Source organism: Taeniopygia guttata, chromosome 10 (genome assembly GCF_048771995.1).
Source record: "Taeniopygia guttata chromosome 10, bTaeGut7.mat, whole genome shotgun sequence".
Taxonomy (NCBI): Eukaryota; Metazoa; Chordata; class Aves; order Passeriformes; family Estrildidae; genus Taeniopygia; species Taeniopygia guttata.
Genome location: NC_133035.1, coordinates 12,131,170 through 12,154,274, shown reverse-complemented (window position 1 = coordinate 12,154,274; position 23,105 = coordinate 12,131,170). Strand labels below are relative to the sequence as shown.

The following is a 23,105-nucleotide window of genomic DNA, read 5'->3' as shown; positions in this document are numbered from 1 at the left end:
AAAAGGCCTCAGACAAAACTCGTGAAACCTTCTGGAAGTTTTCCATTGATTTCAGAGAGCTTTGAATCAATCTGGTTCAAACCCAACTGAGTAGGTTGTTGCAAAAATAGGCTTGAAGACCATACTTTAAAAAAAACCCCACACCTTCAAATCATTATTAAAAAAAAAATCCTTTACTGGAAGCTCAATAAACCAAACAACAGTATAAAAATTATTTAGATAAAATAAAAACATCTAGGAAAGGGGCAAATTCCAATTGTGTTCAAAAAGATGGAGGCATTAGAAAAAAGTATTCATATAAATTTGTTTCTCAGTAAAGGCAGTTTCTCTTACTAAAAATCCCAACCAAACAAAACTTGTGTTTTAGTAGCACTTACCTGAATTCACGGTAGTAGAGTTCAGTAACATGCATCACATCTCATGTAATCCACAACCTGGACCATCTTTAGTGCCTATACAAAAGAGAAACCAGACCAAAAAAACAGAACCAGTAAGAAATTAAATAGAATTAAAAGTAATTTAGTCTAGATTGTGGCAGGAGAGAACAGTATCACACCCTAAATTTTGTTTGAGGATCAAGCCAAGAACAGCTCTCATTGCAAAAAGTAAAGCTTTTCTTTTTCTGTTCCAGGAGGTGCAGTTCTGCGTGCTGGTTGTAGGCACAGATGTGTGTCCTAAGCAGCACTTCTGCCAAGCTCAATCTCAGCAGCCCATAATTCCAAAATGATGCCCAAAATGCATCTTCTTGGCACTACAAACTCAACATCCTGAAAATGAAAGGAATTCTAAAGTACCTGAATTAGTGACATGTTCAAGTAATTACCAAGAGGAAACATCTCTTGGAACACTGGAATTATGATCCATTCTGGCAAACACTGAAGCACTGTATTTCCACCAAAAACAGGAAGGCTTCTGAGGCCAGTCACATTTTAAAGGTTCATCTTCTCTCGCTTGATCTTCACAGCAGGATTTCTACTAAAAACCCAACTATAGGGGAGAAACTGATGTCTTGCTTTTATAGAAAGGTTTTCCAACAAATGAGAATTAAACTGGAGAGGATAAACCCATTCCAGCTGAAAAAAGCCTGCCACACAGAGGGCTTCTGTGCCAGCACAGGCTAAACCAATTCCTAAACCAGAACACAGTTCAACAACAGAGAGTTGTTTTACATTTCTTTCAGAGTCTTTGCCAACAGAGCAGTATCAATTTAAAGGCTCAGCTGCTTTGCTTCCTGGGCAGCACAGGTACAGGAAAACTGCTCAGCCTGGGCACTACTGCAGGAGCAGGGACAGGGTCCCCAATGTGCAAATTCCTTTTGAGCTGACAAAGTTGCCCTTGCACCATGAGCACAGTCAGGACCATTCACTGCTCACTCCTGCCAAGCAAACACACGCAGCACAACCAGAAAAAATTGCATCTGCTCACACAAATCTGCCTGACAGGGATCAAACTCCCCATCAAACCTGGTTTGACACAGTCCTGCCAGCAAACATCTGTAGCAGAGACATGGCCTAAAAGTCACTGCTTTAAAGGGAAAGGCCACCAGCTGAGCCTTGCTTTCTCTTTGATCTTTCTGAATGCTTATATCAAAGCAATCCAAAGGGCCTCAGCTGAAGGGGTTGGTGCTGTACTGAAAAGGCAAAACCAGAAACACAAGAGGAGGTGAGGGATGAAGTACACACACACCCCGAGCACCCCAAGCCCCCCAGAAATAAAGGGGGTTTTGGCAGTATTAACTTTATTTGTGGGGGCCTGTCACTGGCTATCTAAAGACCAACCATGCTGCTTATATAAGACCCAGAATGTCTGAAGGCATCTGGCCAGGGATTTCATGTCCATATGTGCAACCAAATCATTAATTAAATAACTTATTTTTTCTTCTGCCACTCATGAAATTTCTTTGAGAATGGTATCAGTTAAAATGTTTGCACAGATGGCAGCTTCTAACAGCAAAGACTGAATACCACATACTGCAGACACACAATGTAAAACTACCATGACACTGCATTATTTCGATCTATGCACCTAATTGTTTCAAGCTCTTGAAAAATGTTAACTCTTTAAACCGTAATTTATGAATGGTCTCAGAGTAATCTGTGGCTGCAGCCAGCACAAAGTCATTGATCAGGCTGGATCCATTCACCCTGTTTGGACAGAGGCTAACAAGCTGTGTGATGGGCTGCTGTGCAGGTTCTCTGTTCCCAGGTGGAAATTCCCCCTGCTCACGTCTGCTCCTTTTCCAATGCACCAGCTGACATCAGACAAAGATATGCTGAGACATGTTCTCACACAGCCTAAAGCAACCTGAAATAAGGATTCTGCATATCTGTGAATGTACACTCATTATCACACAGCAAATTCTGTTTACCTAGAGACCCTTGTCCCTTTCTCCAAGGCAAGCCAGCCCCTACAAGGAATGGTGACCTTGACACACATTAATTTGACAGAGCTACCATGCCTGCTGTTATTCTTGGGAGGAAACAGATAGTACTGACCAGAGTTCCTCAGGGGATGGGCTGTGTCTCGTAGTGTCCTTGGAAAGCAAAACATTACCACCACCAAAATAGTGAAAAAAAGGTGTTTTGGAAAATCAATGAGAAGACTACTGGGTGTTTTCCATTGAGACAAACCCCAACTATCTCCCGAGAGGGGTAGAAACTCATTATCCTTTAAAGTAAAAACGTAGAAAAACAGAAATCCCCAAAGGAGTTCTCTTGTACACATTTATTAGCAAAACTAATCTTGGCTTCTTAACTGCCTGATTATGCTTTCGAGGAATAAGGAAGAGGGTTTTAGTTTTCTTGGCAGTCCCACTGAAAACTGCCAAGATGAAGAACAAGTAAGAAAGGTCATTTCAATATCTAAGCACATGGCAGAAGCAGACTACCAAAAAGTAAGACAGACATGATCTAAAATGAAATGTGCTGGACAGAATTCATTCTCCCCAGCAAACTAAAAAAGAAGGCTGGTCCATATCCAGCTCACAATCTTTTTGCTTCTGTTACACCCCATGTTGCCTTTCATCCTTGCTCCTCAGCAGTCTCATATTGTCCCTGACCCTGCTCTTGGCCATTCCCATTTAGCCATGCCTGCCTCTGAAGCACAGATACACACATTGACATCCCCCACAAACACCTCTCAGAAAACAGAGCTGAAGGTCTCCTCTGCACTGCCAGTCACTCACCTTGCTCTGATCTATTGCCTCATGTTTGTCTCCAAAACCGCTTTCTTCAAAGTGACTTTGTGATGTGGACTCTTCATTACAGAAACTAAACCAGGCTTATAGAGTCCTACACACCTGTGCTTTGATCAATTACTAGAGGCTAACTTATCTCATGCCTGAGAGTGAAATATCTTTAGATAGCTTATAACTGGTTTTTGTAATGAACTTTTTTATTTACAGCATCCCTACTGAAATCCTTGATGTTACACTCCTGTGCACAAACAGCAAATATTTTTTTTCATTCACTGTTTTGGCACAGACAAGCTGACTACCAGTTAGCAGCATTAAACCAGGCTTCTCCGCTGTGTAACAGGTATTAAGATGAAATCACAGTTGCATGGGTTTTGGTTTACAAATATCCTTCTCTGGGTGAGGGGAAGGACGAATTAGGCTTAGTCTCAACTGACATCAATTGCAAGGATTGCAAACATAGTATGTTAGGTCAAATATACAATTACTCACTAGAAAGTGCTTTTTGTGTGCTTGAAAAATCAGTTTAATGGACTGTCTCAGTGGCAATGGACTTATTTGTGCATGCAGAGCATGACAAAGGATACAGGAAAACTGCCTGGTTTTGATGAAAGAGAGTCTCAAAAAAGGCTGGAGATGCAGACAGTTTACAGATGGATTACAGCAACATAGCTTGTGCTGGTCAATCACAAAAGCATAAACTATATTAATTCACGTTAATGTAGTAACTGCACGATCCATCGTAAAATATTTATCAGCTGGTTTTCCCTCATCCACAAGAACAAATATTTAAGCAGATTGAATTGGTTTAACTGAACGTATTTTATGCAATATTTTAGTGAAATTCATGCTTCTGGACATGATGCTTCTGTTTGTAACTGTGACCCAAAGACAGCATAATTCAGCATTCCCATATAAAGCTAATTATTTGTCTTTCATTCTAATTTGTCATGTTATCAGAGACAGACAAATAAAACCACAGGGTGGAAAGAAAGAAAACACAAAGGAGGGGGGGAAAAAGGAAACCTCTTCCAGAGAACAAAGCACAATTTATGTTTTGTTTTTATTAATCAAATGTGATTAAGCTATGTCCAGCAGAGCTGGAAAGTCAATATACAGCACTCCTATCACCAGTGATACATGCCTCATTTCTCTAAAAGATGATTAAATGGGTGTAAAAATCCACTGGGACATTTCCAGTGTGACATTTCTGCCATGAATTTATCCAAAACACAGAGTATCAGCTCTCAGGAAACATGCCACTTCCTAACTCAGAGGCTTCAGAAAGACTCAGTGGCAGTCCAGATAGAGCAGGAATTTCAGTGGTAGTTTGATCATGTACCTTGCTCCGTGGGGTTTTCGTTCCCTAGGACAGATCACAAGAAAACAGTGTCAAAGTTGCACAGGCTATAAATGAAGGAGCAGTTTGCAAACACAGACTGCTTTGGGCCTTCCCTTGCACCTCCCTGCACTGCTGAGCAAGGAAATTTTCAGTGAGAGGAAAATGCAAGTGGCTGAATTGAGTCAGATCCTTCTCACTGCAGAGGAGGGGGGAAATAATATTACCAAGGCCAAGGCAGCTGAAGCAGGGGGATTTAAGCTCATTATATTTATATAATAATATTCTTAAATAATTCCCAGAGAAGTGGAAAATCAGGGAAAATTATGACAGGCAAAGCCTGGTTGCTGGTCAGAAATCCAAGAGCCAGTTTAGCCACATCTGACCTATCTGGCATGTTTTTTGTGGCAACAGGTATCAATAAGTCACCTTCATGTCAAGAGTGCGTATTTTTTTCAGGAGTGGTCAGGATCTGAGTTTTTGAATCAGATGATGCTTCCGTTAATGAAACCTATAGTCCATAAGATGATTAATTAATGTGACTAATATCAACAAGCTTGAGAGCCTATGTGTCAAAGACAAACCAATCATTCCTTCCTTTGCTCTTTAATGTATTTATGGTCTTGTGCAGAGGAGGAAAACAGTCAGTAAAGGAGAAAGCTATAAATAGTAATGGGCAAGAAACTATAGCAATTTATTTTTTACCGTGGTGAAATAAGAGTTGAAGCAATTAATACTGGAATTAGCCCATATGTTAAAAAAAAAAACAAACAACAAAACCGAAAAAAACCAAAGAAAAAACCCAAAAAAACCCCAACAAACCAAGAAATGTAAAAAAAAAAATTAGCTTCTCAATCCCCACTTTATCGTGAACAAGCTGACCTTTGGGGTAAAAAGCCTGGGTCTCTTGGAATTGGACCAGCCTGGATTTCTATCAAAGCACTGGCAGTGGTGTTTTTTGTGGGAAGCCATTGGGATTAAAAAAACAAAGCAAAATTATATTCTCATTTCTTAATGTCAGGCCTTTGCAGAGTTCCTGTAAGAACACAGAACATGGTTGGTTCTGTAGCAGCAGCCCATTGGTGGTGCAAGGCTCTTTTCACAATCCCTGCCTCATGACTTTATACATCCCCAAAAAAAAAAATTAGCCAGCACAAGAATTTGGAAGCCTAGAGGACAAAACAGCCAGCAAAACATTCAGACAGTTTAGTCAGGAAGAGTTCAGGACATTTGAGCTAGAAGCATGTTGACAGAGTGGTGTCTGCAGCTGGAAACCTTATCCAAAACTCAGCACAGGAGTGCTTAGTGCACTACCCAGGGCTAAAACATCATAATGGCATCCACCTCCAGAGCAGAATTTTTCCACAAAGACATCTGAAAATACTCCCCCAAAAGAGGCTCTGAACTGAGACTTGACACGACAGAAATATCTCCACTACTCGAGGACAATTTGTAGTTGGCAAGACAATGCCTTTACAAGAAGCTATTAAAATAGATGCTGCTGTACTGGGGTTTGCTACAAGAGCAAGTGAACTTGATCACCAATTTAAAAGTGTATTCACAATTTCTATTTGATATTTACAGAGAACCTTTAACCAGTTCAAAACAAATTAATCCTACACAAAGAACAAAGAGCTCCTATATCAGCTTCACAGAGGCATATGACATGTTCTCATCATGCACATGAACAAACAGGAAAGAACGGATTTATTGTGAACTGGGGTTTTTGCTATAAATTAAAAGGCTGTTCCCTTTTATATGTCATGTGTATTTAATTTCACTCCATAGGGTAATCCACTGAGAATTCAGAGAGTGCCAAGATCTACTTTCCCCATTCCTTCTATTTCCTTAGGCAAATATCTAGAATTAGAGACAGAGAAAAGACGAAAAAAAAAAAGAAAGGCCAAGGGAAATACAGAGGCCCAAGAAAGAAAGTAAGACTAGTCTAAACAAGGATTTTTCCTGGTCTGTGCAAGCAGCACTGATTATTTATAACAGGCAAAGGCATCTGTCTTTGATTATGATTTCATGTATACTGAGGATGGCGGTGAGCTTAGTGTGTGCCAGAGAAGACTGTCATCTTGCAGTTTGAAATTCTAGTGAGAAAAATGAATCTCTCTCTCAGGGAGAGCCTTCCACCTTTGACTAACTGAAGGACAAACGGAAAGAGCTCTTGTGCCAGGAAAAACAAAACTGCAAGCTATTACAGAATGTAAGGAAATCAGATTCAATTTGCAAGCAAAGATAGAGTCAGAGCACACAAATTTTACGGAAATATCCTTTGAAGTGTAACTGTTCAAAGGTATTTCAACCAATTTAAATTTAAAACTGAGGAATCCATATGATGGAAAAGATCAGCTTTCCTTTCCACAAACCTTTATTTGGTTGGCTACCAACAGCCTTTGGTTTTGTGTTATTTGAGAAGCATATGCACAGTGGCCTTAGGGAATAAAAGCAACCCAAAAAGGCACCAGGTAAGTACAGCACGAGGATACCCAGAGGACACACATAAATCTGAGTGAGGCACTCTCCCATCTCTCAGCTCATCACAAGGTGCTCCAGTCTAACAGTCTATTAAGCTGGCATGTAAAACATTAAACCTGCTGGACCTGTGTACTATGGTCCCTTTCAATGAAAACAGAACCAGCTGGACCTCTCCAGCCCAGCCAATCCACAAGAGGAGGGATAACAGCAGCCAGAAGCACCCTGCAAGCAGAGGCTTTTCTCAGACAGGGAAATGGGGGCTGCTTCAGTGATGTCCCTCTTGAAAGGGTGGAAATTACAACACTGCAGTGACAGCTGTAAAAACCAAGACATGTGACACTTTGCAGCCTGAACAAGTGCTCTGAGCATTTGTTTCATTTTCTAGGTTTGAGAGAAGCAGCTTCCAATTAGTCATTCTTGTCCTTCAGGACACCCCATCCCTGAGATCAAATGAGCAAAATGCCAAAGACTTCAGAGCTTCCTTCTTCCCACTGCCAGGTACATCAGCAATGAGCATGGCTTGTTCCTCTCTCCTCATTTAGAACTAGATCTTAGGCCTCAGTTACAATCAGAAATTCTTTCTTGCCTTTTAAAAAAGCCACCAGGCACCCTAACTGTGCTACCAATAGTGCCAAAAAGGACATCTGCTGATTTGATGGACAAGCTACGGTTAAGAGTCATCTGAAATCTGTACAGCTTGTCAAGAGGAAGGAGCTGACAGCATTTTGTTGACACATTTCCTCAAAGTAATGTGCAGTCTTAGAGATTTGATTTTGAAATACTCTGCATTTGAAAGCTGCCAAGTGATAAGATGTCATTTGCACTGAAACTCCATCTTATCAGTGTCTCATCAACTTGAACAAACTAGAAGGAAGGAGCCTAGATAATTTTTAATTATGGTGGCAGGGTAATTATGGAAGTTTAGCCACTGGAGTAGAATGCTTTCAAAGAAAAGCTGTTTTATTGATTGATTGGTTACATCTGGTAACATATATAAAAACTATAAAATCACATTAAATTATTTTTCTTTTAGTAGCTAGTCTTTTAATGCTTCTCACTTAACACACTCCATTAAAAACAGAACATAAATCCCAGATAAAATAACAGAACTCCAGTCAGTAATCACCACTGGATTTCTTCAAATAATAGAGCTCCAGGCCTGAGCCTAGACTGTAGATGTAACTGGGATTTTTGCCATTTCAGTGCCACTGGAATGGGATCAGACTTGGGGTTGGTGAGTTACACTAATAATGAATGATAATTTCTATCAGGCAGCCTGGGTTAGCAGGGAAAGCTGTCACATTCTTTTATGTACCTGACATGGTGCTGAGAAATTGCTATCACTGAACAAGCTGACTGAGGGCAAGTGTGATAAAAGAAAATGTCAAACTGAATCCAAACTATTTTCTTATTCTCCCACTTCACCTCCCTCTTTTAGAGCATGCTTAACTCCTTGGATTTTGTTTTCAGACCACAGCATTTCCTAGTCCAACACCCCTGCCATTTCTTAAACCACTCCCATAATTTCTTTCAACTCTGAAAATGGAGGAGGAAACTGCTTAGAAGATTCACAAGGGACAGGGTATAAATACTGAAGGCAGTATTTTTTTAATTTATTCATTTATTGTCAATGATTTTAGTGATGAATGCAACACACCCAGTAACCCAAATGTATCAGGAAAGGCTATTCAGCATTTTAAGATTGTTTGGTGTCTCTAAGTGCCCCAAATACAGCATTTTAAGAATAAGGCCACAAAATTCCTAGGGGCATTAAAGTATTTTAGAGAATGCCCAGTGGCAGTATGCATTGAGTTTGCTTTGCACATTTTCAAAATTTGACTTCATATTACCTTCCTTATTGATTTCTGTCTGAAAGGGGAAATCAAGTGAAGCAGCTGTTTCCTTCTTCAGGACAAAGTCCTGGCAGGAGGAATACAGCATTCATTTTTTTGGAAAGCCTTAGCTGAAGGGTTTTTATCCTTTGGGTATATAAAAAGATAATTTCTCAGAGGGCACAGATGAAATTTCAAAACCAGCAGCCTGGGCTTCTCAGACAATGAACGCCCTCAGATACCCCAGGCATTCAGTGTCTCTTACAGCCTCACCTTTGCAAAGCCAGGTACAAATGGAGCTTCCAGATCTAAAACCTGCAGCTGAACAACTTAAGAGGTTAAATGTCAATGTCCAGAGAAAGCAAAAGGCTTCACCGTGGTGGAGTACCTTATTCAATGCCTAAGTACAATGATAAGGCTACAAAAAAAACCCCAAAAACAACCACAAAGAAAAAGCAAACTTACCAACATTATCAGGTGCTCTCCCATTTAACAAAGAGCAGAAAGAGCAAGCAGGGAAAATTTCTCACACTTGTACACTTACCTTGCTAATTCCTTTATTTATTTTGTTCCTTTGTAATCTCTGATACTCAGAAGTATTTTAGGCTTAATAGTGTGGTGAGGCAAATACCACAAAAATTTGGGAGTTACAAGCTGGCATTTGGAAGGATGGGTTAAATGCCCAAACCTTTCAGTCAGGTCTGAGAATCAGCCCTGGCCTGTGTCTCTAGAGAAAATGTATTTGTGGTCTCTGTGGACAGAGATGTGTTTCAGAGTACCACACCACATGCAAATAGCTGCAGTCCTGGGAAAACAAGAGCTCCAAGAATTAACTGCCAAGAACATTCTGGGTCAGGATGGCAGCAAGAGCAGAGGAAACACACTGAGAGGGGTAGGGGGCATCCCCAGCCACAGGCTCAGAGAGCTGCTGCTGCCCTGGTGCACCAAGAGAGGCTTGTTTAGTACAGTCAGACTCCACCACTCCACTTTCTGCTTGCCCACAACTGCACATCCTTCAGTGATGTGCCAAGGGATTTGGTACCTGGTGTGTGTACAAAAGCAGCACCTGGGCCCCAGAGAGCTGAAGTTCACTCCACGCTCAGCCAGCCTGTTGAGGCCGGGGTGTGACAGGAATTGCAGCCTCTGCTCCCCTTCCACCACTACCCCAGGCTGCAGTGCTCAGCACCAGTGACCACAGGGTAAGCTTGATGACCTGAAATAAAAAAAAAATAAAAATAGAAAAAGCCAACTCCAGAGACCATGCCATGACCCCTCATTTGCTCTCTGTGTTACCTGGAGGTTTCCTGGGATGGGTGTGGCATCAGAAAAGACTCTGACACTCATCCCATTCACTTCTTAGGACAGGTGATCCCACTCTGGAGAGTTTGCACCTGGCAAGACAGGCATGGTTACCTCTCAGTTAATTAGGTGCCCCGTCCTCACTTCCCCGCTCTGGGTTTTTCTCTCTCTGGAATTGCTCAAATGAAATCTCTCACTTAAATGCTCCATGCTGTCACTTAAATGCAAACTCTCCATGAGTTTGCATTTAAGAACCTATGTTCTTAAATACAAAATCATGGAGATACCCCATGGGCAAATGGGAAATAATTGTGCATTCTGATTCAAAACTAATATTCATTGTTACTCACAAGAACTCACAAAAAATACCAGATATTTTATATGTTTAAATGAACAGGAATCTCATCAGACACAACTAGAATTAACTCATTGCTCTGAAATGATGCTTTTGATCACTGTAGCTTTAAGGATTGTGTTTGCATTTCTGCTCAACTGAACACTAAAGAAAAACTGGGGAAAAAAATGTTGCTTGCTATGCCAGTCTCACTAGAATGGGATCTACCATGATAAAATTTCCATTATGTTCAAAGTGGGACAGAAGAATTGGGAGCTGCACTTTTAAACAACATATCTAGGTTATTTCCTTTTGTCTTTAATGCAGACTTGGTGCAAGAGAGGTAAGAAAGGAAGTGTGGTTTCAGCATCACAGACAAACTTGGCTTGGATCTCCAGAAATACACAATAAACATCTGGTTAATCAATTTTAAACTAAATAACCCTACATCTTTTAAAAATTAATAACAGCATAAAATATCATTCAAGTTTGATTATACTGTAACATTCAAAATTAGGTGAACATTTCTAGAATTGGGTGAATATTTGTTCATGATGCATAAAAGCCCTGCAAATCACAGCCAGCTCCGGAAACGGTGACACAGCTACACCAGCTACAGCCTCTGCCATAATGAGCTTTAATTATGTAATTATTTCACACTTCAAGTGATTTGCACATGTTGTTCGTGATCCTAGAAGCCATAAGTAGTAACATATGAGAAATTATAAAGCTCTGTCCTCAAAGCTAGATGTCTGCAAGTAGCAGGAACAACAGAAAATCCTTAGAAATCTTGTTAGAGCTGAAACATCACTTTCCCGCAAGATCACAACAACTCATACATGGTTCAATCTTGCACTTTTTGGATATTCTCTTTTAACAGGATGCACCCCTGCTGAGGCCTGAGCTAGATTAGCTCTCCACACTCAGATAGACTCAACTGCTCAGATTTAAATTGGTGTTACTGAAAGCTGGAAGTGTATAGACAGCAGAACATAATTTGAGGTTTAACAGCGAATAGAAAACAAGGAGATGCTTTTCATTGCATTAGGCATATTAAAGACTGAAGATTTACTGCACACACACACTCCCTGGAAAAGATCAGTTATTCTACTTAGGTTAAAAAAACCTGCAATTGTCTTTGCAAAACAAATCATTAGATTTGCATACAATCATACTGTGTAGCCACATGAAAATAAATTATATTTTCTGCTTGCATTTCTATTGCAGATTTAATTGATGTAACAGTGCAGAAAACTGAGACAAAATTTTATTTCTTCTGCCTTTTAATTACCATCTGCTAACATAAGATTACATTTCTTAAAGTGACTGGGTCTACCTGCCAGCTGAATTTTTCGCCTGATTTCCTCAGGCTCTGGCAGCTGCCTTCATTATTGGTGAAAATGGCATGGCAAAGCTAGCATGAAAAATGAGGCTAAGCACCTGTCACTTCATTTTTCTGCAAAGAAACAAAGAAAACACATGAAGCTCTCTGCTCTGCACCATCTATACTCAGCAGCAATTTGCTGCAAATAGAATAAAGCATCAGTTTGTTCTTGCACAGAGGAGGAAGCATGACATATAAAAGCACCTCTAGCAACTTACAGATTTATGATAATCAGAAAAGATAAATCTTTGAATAAACAGTGTAAGGAAATAAAACAAAGAAAGTGTGCTTCTATAAATAGAATCATTCCCTAAATACCAACTATTTGGTGATAAGAGCTTTACCACTGAACTTCACCTAACAAGCTGCAGTCAAGCCTCTGATTATTTCCGTGTACAGCACAAAGAGCCTCCTATTGTAGCATGAATCAGCCAGGTACTAAGCACATCAGGCCCATGAGTAATCTCACTGCAATCACAAGTATGTGGATGCTCCAATATTTTCTAGAATTGAGCCCTTGATCCCTATGAAAGATGGCTAAGAGTTGATGGGTTTCAAGCTGGTGCCTGCTGGAAAAGGCAACCATTACATCAGAACCAGCTGTTTGAACATCCTTTGAAACCTGTCAGCTTTTATGAGTGGGAGAACTCACCTGAAAAGAACCCAAGAATGGAAACTATGGAGGAGGGCAAAGAAAAAGGCATAAAAAGCACATTATACCAGCTTGTTTCTACTGAACTTTCTGCTTCATCATAAAATGAGTGTGGCTATGTCAGCTGCTCTTTTCCAAAAGCAAAATAACCAGATCAGGATGCCTTGAGCTGTGCTAAAACCCAAAACCAGGGCTGGATCCCCTATTTCCTTCAAGCTGCGAGTGAACATTTTGGCCAATTTGTACCAGATCTTATCTGCACCCTCTCCAAAGTACAGAGCTGCAGCAGGGGCTCTGCCTGAGAGGAAAAAGAGTGAGTCCATGAGATAATTCCTTAAAACAAGTGCAAAACTAAGGAGTAGGGGCAGATTCTGCAATGACTGAGTCACAACCTGGTTTTTCCAACATGTGGAATATCTAGAATCACCTGCCACTTTGAAAAAACTTTATCCCCACTAATATACACCAATCATGAGCTGTGATGGCTCTTAAGAAATACACTGCACAATCAAAAGGAAGATGTAACTATAGAATGTTCTGAAGTAACGGGAATTTTCTGGCCAAAAGTTACCTCTGTGGTCTAACAATACCAGGAACTAAATTGTGACAAAAGATGTTGCTGATTTTCCTTGAAGATAACTTTCTGCCAGGCAGGATGCAAAGAACAGCACTGCCTACTTTGCACAGTGACAGTTAAATCTTGCAAATAATTAAAAAGTAAAATAAAATAAAATGAAATCTATAGATTTGATGTTTCTGCAGTTGTGCTTTCTAATGTGTTTTTCCCCTATGCATTGTCTTATTTTCTGCTGAATTTTGAGTGAGTATCTGCAGATGATTTTGCTGAAGTGTGGCAGGAACTATGAACAATCTTAATTTTACAAATGGTCCAGAAGCTGCATAAAGGAATGGCCTTAAGTTATCAGATGCTGCAGTTTGTTTATACAGGGTCACCAAAAAACTGTGATGCAAATATTACTTAACCCTTTTATAGAATTCTCAAAGCATTCTTTTCAATCAGAAAGACCCTCATTGCTCCCATTTTAAACTCTATTTCAGTCTCTTCTTTTTTCCCCCACCCTAACAGAGGTATGTGAAACAAAGCTTTATATTATGGAGATACTTGTCTTTGCTCCATGAAGTTACTATAGTCATCCTCTAATCCAAATCATCCATGAGAAGCCAAATCACTTACTTTCAACAAAAATTTGAAGCTATATCTAAAAGGTGTCCAAAATACTCACTCTGTGAGATTCAGTTTTTATACAAAGCTGAAATTGTCCTGTTTTCCTTTGGAAATGAATATGCACATGTTCAAAAATGGAATTTCTTTCCTTCTGCTTAGCCAAAAGAAAGATTTTTAGAAGGAAAAACCATGAAGAGATCTGAAATTTCAGTCATCCTGGAATGAATAGAAGAGTTTATGGGGTAAATATATACTTAATTTCATCCATATTTATGCAATGATGATTGATATTTTTTGTATGACAATCTTCGATGAAATTCACTTGTGCATCTAGTGGGAAGTGTGAGGAGTCTTATTGGTTTAATTATTTTTAAAGACATTTCTAAATTTTGTGAGACTGAGACTGAAATATCACACCAATTTCCAAAGAAAACCTCAGCAGTACATTTAGCACCTACAGCAGTGAAGAGTTCAGATCAGGGTCAGATAATAGCAATGCTGTGTGGGCTCTTGTTATCTTCCCTTTTATTGCCATCTCTTATAATTAGTGTGTAAAAACACACATTCCAATGCTTGCAACAAAAAGAAAAATTACTTCTGTTAGCAAGTGCCAGGCTGCAGTAATCTCATCCAATGCAACAATAGATAGAGCCAGGCCATGCAGGGACCTTGACCATCACATTCATCACAATAAAAGCAGGATTTGGTCACTGCTTGGGGTGAGAAATTGGCAAATACAGATGTTGCAGGCAGCAAAATCGGGAGTTCGGTAGGTGGCAGCCTTCCCCTGGAGTTGGTGTGGAACCAGGGCACCACGAGCTGCTGAACCCAGAGATGCTCTGGGAGGAGGTGGATGCTAAAGAGAGAATTTTACCACATGGGTCAAAGATCCCACAGCATCTTTCCCGGATATCAGGGGCAATCCAGCCCTGTTCAAGCTGCCTTTCTGGGGGTCACAGCCCAGCAGATTTCCTCCTGTCACTTAGCAGGGTGGGGAATTGGGTGGTTTGTGCAGCCCAGTGCTACCAATGGCCACAAGGCTGAGTTTCCTGAGGCACCTGCAGCTCAGGTTGGCCAAACCAGGACAATATCAGCACATTGCTCCCAGAGCATGGCACCACTTCCAAAGCTCCAAGGCTCACTAGATTAAAGCTGTAATGAAAAGAAATATTTGTCACAGCTAATCCTCATGACTAAATACATCTCTGGGTGGATTCTTTAACTTTCTCCTTTTGGCCTTGCTCGTATTAGTGTTAATTATGAAAGGAAAATAAAGTCAATATATATTTTAAAAAAACCCTACCCCAACCTCTGAAAGAAAACAGTCTACATAATTTCAAAGGTGTGGCAAATAAAAAGCACGCTTTTCAGAAAGAAAAACATTTTAACTTGTGCCACCACATACCAAGACTGAAGTATGCAATTGGAAATGCACATGGACTTTTAAGGTGCTCTTACACATTAAATAAGTTATGCACCATGGGCTAAGTAACCACCTATAGGCTTCTGCCATTCTTTTAACCAACTTCAATATGGCAGCTTTTTATCTGTAGACTCACATTCAGAAACCCTCAGTCTTCATGTATAAAGCAATAAACTTAGTAAACAGTCATTTAAGCCTTGATTCTTAAAGAAAAGTTAATAGAAGAAAACCAATATATATATAATGTGTATTTAATTTGAAGGAAAAATATTCACCTTTTCTTTGTTCTACCTTACTTGAAGGTAAACAAGTAGCTTCCTATGCATTAAGGATTTGATGTCGGAAGACTCCAAGTGTGGTTATCTATAAGACAAAGAAAAAGCACCAGACTTCATCATCTTCAGGCAGATCATTTGAAAAACAAATAGTCATATTTCTGAAGCCGTATAAGACAATTCCTATCATCTAGCTTGTCTACCACATACCACAAGCCAAATGTCCTCTCTCAATTATTTCTGGATGGGATCCAAAATTTCAGACTGAGCTATGGTGGCTTCTTCAAAAGGATACTCAGACTTTATTGAGGGAAAAATATTCATCTTCCTATTTAGGACAGTCTATTGGTACCCCTGACATCAAGACTAATTCCAGTCTTAACTATACCCCTCTATATGCCACATGCCACAGAGCAAATCTCCAACCTCTTGTCCACATTTCCACCCTGTTCCTTTTGCTAGGCTTTCATTTTCCCCTGCTAAACCATTTATTTTCAATGAATTCTACCCTAATGCTGGCTGGGGCTTACTGCAAAACTACAAGGTTCCAAAAATAGGAGATACACTCTTCTCAATTACAGAGCATTATTCCATACAACATTCTTAAACTCTCAGCAAAGACATAGTCTGAGAAAAGGTGATTTTTTTTTTATATATATTTTGTCCTTTGACTAGATCTGTGGTTTAATAAAAGAAAGGGCTTAAGATCCATTAAGTACCAAAAGTTACTGAAGGATTGATCCAACACACTATAGTAGCTGACAGAGCTCTTCCTTTCCCAATCCTAATTTTAACCACATTTTTAGCATTCCTTGACACTTTCTTGACTATGTTCATGTTTTTGTAGAGACACAGCTGAGATTCTGGGCTAGCAGTGCAAGGGAATGGAAAGCCAAAGTTTTGCTTTCCCCAGAGAATGGCCAGAGCATTCTTTAAAGCTCACTTTCTGAAAGACAGGAAAGTCAACACTTATTATTTTGAGGAGTATTGGAAGGTTTCCTTGTCTGAATTTCAGAGGGAACATCACCACCTTCTCTAACCAAGCACCTAAATTGCAAAACTTGACCTAAAGCGTTTCACTGAGGCACGAGGAGAACACCGACAAACATTCTGACAAGTATCAGGTGCAGCATTTTGGTTAGATAGGAAATGTTCTGATATATTTGAGGAATGTGCTGAAAATGCAGTGTGAATATCAAAAAGCTGAGTAGGTCTTTCAAGTCATTTGCTGTCCATATGCAACATCATTATCTAATATCAATCCAGTCTTTCCCAGAGAAATCAATATTAGACTGTGTGCTAAGTTCATATTTTATTAACTACTTCATAGAGCAGAAAGTGCATGTGCTCAGTTAAGCTCCCCCACTGACTGTCATTTAAAGGTAATGAAATCTTTTAGATCCAAAACCTTTCTCAACATGCTACAATTTTACACCAACTATGACAAAGTTACTGATAAAAAGGATAGGGGGAAGATGCAAGATAGCATCCTCTCATTACCTGGGCAATTTCAAACATCCTTTCTGTTTTCATAACATATATATGTGGAAAGGGGGCAGAAATCAGGATTTATTTTTACACTATACCAGTAATCTGCACTGCAGCCCTGTACTTATGTAAAAGAATAAACTGTTTTGAGGCATCACAGTTACAAAACAGCATTTAGCAGGCTGCTGGGAGGTCTGTGTAAACAATAATAATTTGTGTCAGGACTTATGTTAAGGGTCATTGGGACTTCTTAGCACAATGATGCTAAACAGCAGGACTTTCTTATTAGCAAATAATATATTCACAATATTTAATAACTAGTTATATTGTGGTCCTATGACAAATTCATCACTGGTTATGAAACACCCCACAATTGTCTGCTATTTCCAGCCAGCTCATTTATATTAAAGGAACTTTAGGAACAAAACAACTTCTGTGGTAATTCAATTTTATAGCATGCTACACTGCATATTAAGGTATATATCAAAAATTTGCAGGAAGCTGTACACAGAGGCTCGTGACTCTGCAAATCAGAGTGAGGTTACCTTTCAAACCCAGCTCTTTTCAGAAGTTCAGTGAAGGTCAACGAAGACCAATCAAATTCACTTGACAATTTTGGGGCAGGACTCTTCTTGTCCCCAACAAGAAGAACCATTGACTTTTTCTTGCTATCTTCCTTATGACATTTTCCTACCGTCATAGCTTCATCTTTTTGCCATGCCTTTTTTCCAAGCACCTCTGACCATGAACCATTTGATAATACATTGACATCTGCTTTTTATCTAAATATCAGTTATTCACTCAGTGTCATGGGACACAAGAAACCTCAGACTGCAGCCTACATGTAGTCAAATAGAGATGAGTGACCAGAAGAGCACTGGTTATTTATACTCTGTCCTTCCCAAACCTTTCCAACAGTCAGCTTTTGATGCTGTCCTCAAAGAGCAAAATCCATATTTGAAGTTTTCCTGCTTTTAGGTTTTATATACCTTTACCATTCTTCACTGCTTAGGGCTCTGTGATTTCAACCTCTTTTTTTCCCCCTCAGTTTCTCTGCTTGTTTCAGGCTGGCCCATCAATTTTATGCAATTGATGTAAATTTATTTATGGTCCTCAATTCAAATCTGGTCTACATCAGGATTGTATGCATGCAACTAAGGTAGTTCTGGAATGTAGGGGAAATGAATCAATTGGTATATTGTCTTTTTCTGCAGGGTAGTTCAAAGGCAGAATGTTCTTTCTGATTCTGCTACTCCTGTCTTCAGCTAAGAACTTAGTTCCACTACTTCACTGAACATCACAAGACTCAGATCTTACTGAGAAAATCACAAAGACTTTAACAAAGAAAACTAGGATAAAATCCCACGATGGGAAGGAAAATCTATTTTCCTTTTTCAGTGATGGATATTGCAGGTTGGGAGAAATGAGAAAATGTTCTGGGTGAATGGCATGTGAAATGATCTGGGAATGGCCACCCAACCCAAGATGCCTAATCATCTCCACAAACGCCTATATATTTATCACCTCCCCTCACCCTCATTCCCTACCAGAAAATTTAACACCATTTCTATATTTTAATTATGATTCTTGCTCAGACCAGAATTAATTTTGTAAAAAATTATCTTTTAGCTTTCTTGATATTTTCCTTCCTTCACACAGTTTAATCATGTCTTGATTAAGCCCCTCAGTAGGAGTTCTATCATCAGCCAGATGCTATCAAAAGATTTTTACCTTTCAATCCTTATATTATTTCTTCCATAAGTAACAAATTTAGCAGCATGCTGCTCAATCCCAATAACACAAATACCTGTAATGCAAAATAACATTTAGCACCATGTTTCCTCACTGAAGCTTTACTATTCTGCTACTCTTATAGGAAGTTAAACCTTTTCCCTACACTTTTCAGGTCTCTTCTATCAGAACTGCTCTGTATTTATACTACTCCTGCTTTTAATTTACAGCTGTCTTCTCTCACTCAAGTCCAACCTTTGCCTTGCTTGCTATCTACATGCAAGTCACTTTTCACAGTTCTGTAAAGCATTATCTCATTATTCTGTCTCTCACTGTTGAGCATTTTCAGACCCTCTGTGTGAAAGATGAGATATAAAAATAAATTGAATTGGAATACATGTTGCTACGTCCTGAACTTATACAGACTACCCCCACAGTGCATATATAATTTGACAGCTACAGGCTATGCTTTCATGGCGTACATCAAAAGGATTAATGCAAGGGAATTAAAGTTCTAACCATCCTGGGTAGTCTGGCCTAGACATCAGACTCATGGCCATGGAACCCCAGGTTGCTATTAAGCAATCTGCCAAAGAAGAACTGGGGTGATTCCAGCAATGGGTGCTGTGTGTCAGAGCCAAACTTCCAAGTTCATCTGGAAACATTCCTGTCTTCTGTTCCTGATGTCCAGGTAGTGTCCAGCCTTCATTAATACAACACGAGAAAACACTTGGAAGCTCATAAATTTCTGTCAGACAAAACCAAACCAACAGCAAAAACTCCACAACAAAAGAAGGATGATTTAGAGCACTGCTAAAGCTGTGTAGTATGGAGGTTTGGGTGTTGGCTTTGGTAAAACTGGACAAATATTTTCATTCTAAGGAGAAGCAGCAAAGATGAAAATACTGAAGATGTAGGTTGGCATAAGGAAAAGGAAAAGCTTGATCCAACTGTGTGTGTCTTTAAAAAATCCAGAGTATTTTTGTTTTCCATTGGTATTTCAACTCACATAAAATAAGAAGGACAGTGATATAAGGAGCTTCATGCATCAAATCCTGTAAATATGGTTACTATATGGTTACTTGAACATTAGAAGAACAGAAAGTATTACAACCCATATCAATGTGTACAGATTTAAGATTTATAATTGTTTCACTTTGTGGCAAAACAATAAAAGAATACATCAGAGAATCAATATAAGTCATTCAAATTGCTCTGGCATCCCTTGGTGCAAGAGCTGCCACTTTCAAACTTACGTTCCTTCATATGGTTTTTAATCCTAAAAATAAGGTAGTATGAAAGTGATATGAAGAATAAATAATTAATGTATTTGGAGTTTTTATTTACAAATATATATATCACTATGATCTAAATCCATCTAATAAAACTTAAATCTGAAATGGTTAATGTGGCTTTTGTTTAAATTCAATAATCAAAATGATTAAAAATGATCAGATTTTAAATTGTAGACACAGATTTTAAATATAAGACATTCATATTCAAGACCTTTCTGAAAATTAAGTTCCACAGGACAGCTTTTCCTACACTGTCTGCAATAGGATTAAACTTTCATGCCTACTTATTAATCTGCTAAAATATCAAGCCCCAAGATAGACATTAATTTTTGAGTATAGGAAAAATTATTTTTTTACTGCAGTAAAGCTCAAAACTGTAACTATGTAAGGACTTTTTATTTTTAAACACTGAAAAAAAAAGTACTAAAAAAGCCTTTGTGTGCTCCTTCATAGTGCTGAGGCACACAGTGTATTTCCCAAAAACAAACATCTCTCTGAGCCTAATGGGATGCCATATGTGACGTGGTCTTTCATCATTTCATGTAGATGAAAATGGTTGGAAATTATTCAATTTTCAGGATTTATATTGCAAAATATAAATATTTTTATGCAGAAGAAACACCTGTTTTCACCACTTTTTTCCCCTATTCCACACAAGTGATGTTTATTGTGGGTTATTTTCTCCCTCTAGACAACAGTGACGTAACATTGGTAAAGCTGCCTAATAATAGGAGGAATTTAGCCAAGAGCAAGAGCCATTGCGAAGTGGATTCAATCCTTTCAATGAATCTACACTAAAAGTAATTTAACTCGGGTAAAACTTGATATTTTACTTCAAGCCTTCATTTAGAAGTTAGTTTTCCAGCAGTACACAGATTTTAAATCCTCATGGCATATATTGAATAAAATGAAATAGAATAAATGTTTTTAAAGAGAAACAAAGGAAGATTATGTACAAGCTGGCAAGTAGAAATGTTATAGGAATATTTATTGTAATTATCAGCCAACTTTGTATTTTAATGATCTAGGTTTAAATTAGGGAGAAGCATAAAACACGCGCTATAAAGAAGCAATTCCATTTATTCCACTAATAAGTTGCAACCTGTTTCCGTTTTATGAGCGTGCACATAAATGTATTCAGTTAACATGAATTATGTATGCATGCCTGAATGTTCATGAACCATTTCTAATGGCTTCAGGTTATTGCAAATCTGATATCCTGAGAGTAACTTATCCACAAGTACGTATGGAAGTGGCAAACTCAGCCCTGTGCCCCACTTGTCTGTTTCTGCTTGAGAGTGCCAAGGAAAAGGGATTTTAAACCTCAGTTCTGGTGCTGCAGATGGGTGGCCTTTAGCTCAGGGGCTGCTGTAACAGAGTCCTGATGGCACTGAAAAGCTGGTCCTGCCTGCTGAATTTACATAACTCCCTGACAGTTTCCTGTGGAGAGATGAAAGGATCTGGGGGCATTTCGACAAGAAGGATAGATGGTCTGGGAAAGGGACATGATAAAAGAGCACTGTGCTGCTTGGAAAAATTATGTTAAATTACGCTTGGGATTTGTAAATAATGAAGCACAACCAGAACTATTCAGCTGCTAGGCAAAATCTATTATTATGACCATCATCATTTTAGAATTCTGGTTTGCTTATTCTGTAACCTGAGTGCTGAAAAAAGAAAATAAGAAGTTAATCACTGAAATCACTATTCAAGAAAAATTATGTATCTTCCTCTACAATGAATTGGCAGTTTACCTGAGTATTAGTTTTACTTTACGCTGTGTTCACCTTTCTCTTGTCCACAGAGCTGCTCTGTTTTGCAAGCAGCAGACTGATAAAATGTGCTCACAGGTAGTACAAACCAGAGGAATACTATTTAACAATAATATTACTAACAGAAGAAAAGAAAAAAAAAAAAGAAATAAAGATTCTTGAACCAAATCTTGAACCCAATACACAGCTTATCACAGGCCAAAACAGGAATATAAAAGAACAGTCAGGAATTTAAGCTATGTAAAAGATTGTTTGTTTGACTGGTGTGTGAGTATGATGAAAAGGAAAACAGACAAGCAGAATTTTAGAAAGAAAATCCAGATGCAGGCTGGGCAAATGTGGGATGTAGCACAAAGAAAATCCTAGACAGAGCTTTTGAGTCTGGGTACCAGCTGAAAACAATCTCCTGGTTTTGATCCTCCTATGCTCAAGGAAAAGGTACTTAGCATGTCTTTTTAAATAAACAGGATTAGATGAAAGACATTTGTCTCTAACATCAAATTCTCCTTCTAACTGGAACAAACTTGTGAGACTGAATGCTTGACTAACTCAAAACCAGTGACAATGTTTTTTCTAAAAGCCTTCCAGTATTTTCATCAACATCATATGCACCATGGCAAAGAGGTGGCCTGCATTTAAGCAGTTCAAAAAATCAAACTTCATATTACAGTTTTACCAATAAGCTGTAAAAACACCCATTGTGAAAGTCACTGTGAAGTTTGATAAACCATCACACTAAATAACATTTCTGGGGGCTAATCTGTAGCGATGACTCAAGACATACAATCTCTTTCCTACAAACCTGATTTCTGGCACTGGAAATATCTGCACAGCTGTGAGATATGCTGACTCTACTATTTAACATCAAGAACTTGGAACACAAGATCTTAGTTCTAATCAAGCAGCTATATATGTTTAATGTAATTCTGTCACTGTAAAGCACAAGCTCTCTTTTCTTTGAAGAATTCAGATGAAGGACAGATCCAGAGCTGTTTTCTAAAGGAACAGCCTGTGATACTTCTGTGTAAAATGAGCAAAACTCTGAATTCGTGGATCACAGAACATGAATAAAAGGACACATACTTAATATCAGACTTTTCCTGAGAGGTCAACAAATTTCCAAAATATGCTGGTGGGTCTATTTTACAGCATCGAGGATTTCTCTGACCATTCAGTTGTTATTTTCAACCATGCCTGCAAATAAAGTATAAGAATTAATACCAAGAACAGTCATGGCCTTAAAGATTTGGGTCTAGGCATTCTCAGACAAAACACATGACTAAGTCATCACTAGCAGCAATACTAAATTTTATCAGCTTATGAGGGCAAGAGATAAACTGCCTGGCTGAGTAATACCAAAGATTCACTTAATTCTTTTCCAATCTCCAACCAGGCCCATGATCAGATACTCTGGAGGA

The 23,105-nt window shown here is 38.9% G+C and overlaps 2 long non-coding RNA genes across 5 annotated transcripts in view; both read right to left on the bottom strand.

The window, feature by feature from the left end:
- Positions 1 to 19,837, bottom strand: part of LOC115496662 (uncharacterized) — a 31,021-nt gene extending 11,184 nt beyond the window's left edge. For 2 of the 3 annotated variants that reach the window (XR_003962190.4, XR_012057531.1), the window contains exons 1-2: positions 9,891 to 19,837; positions 378 to 4,559 (exon numbers count right to left, since the gene is read on the bottom strand). This is a non-coding gene — a long non-coding RNA (uncharacterized lncRNA). The remainder of the gene's footprint in view (positions 1 to 377; positions 4,560 to 9,890) is intronic. The other variant, XR_012057530.1, reaches the window with a different exon arrangement.
- Positions 19,838 to 19,847: 10 nt separating this feature from the next.
- LOC115496651 (uncharacterized) overlaps positions 19,848 to 23,105 on the bottom strand; it is a 152,784-nt gene continuing 149,526 nt past the window's right edge. For both annotated transcript variants that reach the window (XR_012057526.1, XR_012057527.1), the window contains exon 7: positions 19,848 to 22,881. This is a non-coding gene — a long non-coding RNA (uncharacterized lncRNA). The remainder of the gene's footprint in view (positions 22,882 to 23,105) is intronic.